Genomic DNA, 2,472 nt, shown 5'->3' with positions numbered 1-2,472 from the left:
GGAGTCCTCCTAGTGCCTCCACCAAACCCACTTGGAGGAGGACTCCTCCTCCTCTTGGGTGCGGCCGGACAACCCTAGGGGAAACCCTAGGACGCCACCCCTTCCCCCTCCCTCCTATATATACTAGAGGGGAGACATGGCAGCCAACACACAATCCAAGGCGCAACCCCTCTCCCTCCCTCTAGTTCGTTCTTCCTCTAGATTAGGTTCGGCGGTGCATGATGAAGCCCTGCCAGATCAGCTCCACCACCATTGCCGCTATGTTGTTAGGATGTCGGCGAACTCAGCTACCTCTCCTCCCCTCTTGATGGATCAAGAAGGCAGAGATTATCATCGAGCTGTACGTGTGCTGAACGCGGAAGTGTCGTCCGTTCAACATTAGATCGAGATGAATCGTGATGGGATTGTGGGACGGATCGTGATGAGATTACAGGATGGACTGTGGTTTGGATCGCAAAGATGTTCGACTACATCAACCGCGTTATATACTCTTCCGCTTAGTGATCTACAAGGGTATGTGGATCCAATCTCTCCTCTCGTAGATGGTCATCACCATGGATAGATTGTGTATGCGCGTAGGATTTTTTTTGTTTCCCATGCAATGTTCCCCAACAATTATCTTTCCCCAACAAAGTTTCCCATGCAAGGTTATCTATGCCATGTTGTAGGGTTGCTAGCTATGAATGTGTGCATATTTAGACCTTGCTAGTGTGGATTGAAATGAAGTGCATCATGCCTACTACCATGCGATAAAATTTCATGCCATTATATGACCTGTAACATATGTTTTTCTTGCAGCCAAAATGCCTTCATGATAAAACTGTTGTATTAAAACTGATAATTTCACCAAGTCTGAAACTTTGTTCAAGTAGCCATTTCGTGAGCTTATTTCCTAGTGATCCATGCTTCTATTCAATTTGCCGTTAGGAGATGATTGTTGTGCATCTTGTAAACTACTGCCCCATATCTTATTTGTGCATTTTAGACTCATGTAGTTTGTTGTTTAAATGTGTGCAAAATGGCATGTTGCTATTTTTGGATTATAGCTATAAGTTTTGTTGGTTGTATTTGTTGAACCGTTGCTCCGATTTGAACATGCCATATATGAAACTTGCTTAAAATCTCATGTAGTTTCATAATATCTTGTTGCATCCATGACTTAACATGTTTGTGACTGTCATTTGCATACGTTTTTCATTCATGGCATATTATCTTGTGATTGTCATATCTTTTAGATTGTAACTCCGTTTTAGATGATCTATGTATGTAAATCGACTAGAATGACGTGTAAAATCATGTGATGCACTTTATTTTTCTTTTTAATAAATATAAAATATGTTTAGTTCAGATCTGGACCAATTTCAAAATTAACATATGGGGTCGCTTCAGAAATATTATAAGTTGTTTCTAACCTCATTTATGATGCCTAGATTGTGTAGTTTGTTTATGACTAACATCTTGCCATGTTTAATGACATTTAATATTGCCGTGTACCTAAACGGGAGTGAATTAAGTAATTCAAATGTGGAGTTTCGTCAAGCTTCACTTAATGTGTAGTATTTGATTGTTGAGATTGTCATGCCCCGTATATTTAATCCGAACAAGCATCATATTCGTTTGTGCATCATGCCATGAATATGTTGTGGTATTTATCGTGTGTTGATTGTTTGTTTTCGGATTATTTCTTCTCTATAGAGCTCCGAAACCGCTTCGGAGTGTGAGGATTTGTTCGACTATGTTGGTTCGTCTACTTCACGGATTCGTTCTTCTTCCAAGCGGGTTCTCACGCCAAATGATCTTTTCCCTAGATACCACAGTTGGAAATATGCCCTACACGCAATAATAAAATAGTTATTATTATATTTCTTGTTTCAAGATAATCTTTTATTATCCATGCAATAATTGTATTGAATGGAAACATAAATACATGCGTGGATACATAGACAAAATACTGTCCCTAGTAAGCCTCTAGTTGACTGGCTCGTTGATCAAAGATGGTTAAGGTTTCCTAGCCATAAACAAGTGTTGTTACTTGATAACGGGATCACATCATTAGGCGAATGATGTTATGGACAAGACCCAAACTATAAACGTAGCATGTGATCCTGTTATTTTGTTGCTACTATTTTCTGCATGTCAAGTATACATTCCTATGACCATGAGGTCATGTAACTCACTGCCACCGGAGGAATGCCTTATGTGTATCAAACATCACAACGTTACTGGGTGACTATAAAGGTGCTCTATAGGTATCTCCGAAGGTGTCCATTGAGTTAGCATGTATCAAGACTCGGATTTGTCACTCCGTATGACAGAGAGGTATCTCGGGGCCCACTCTGTAATACAACATCACAAACAAGCCTTGCAAGCAATGTGACTAAAGATTTAGCCACGAGATCTTGTATTACGGAACGAGTAAAGAGACTTACCGGTAACGAGATTGAAATAGGTATGAGGATACCGACGATCGAA

Source organism: Hordeum vulgare, chromosome 6H (assembly GCF_904849725.1).
Source record: "Hordeum vulgare subsp. vulgare chromosome 6H, MorexV3_pseudomolecules_assembly, whole genome shotgun sequence".
NCBI classification, from domain to species: Eukaryota; Viridiplantae; Streptophyta; class Magnoliopsida; order Poales; family Poaceae; genus Hordeum; species Hordeum vulgare.
The sequence above is the reverse complement of the archived record's forward strand: the minus strand, read 5'-3'. Positions refer to the sequence as shown.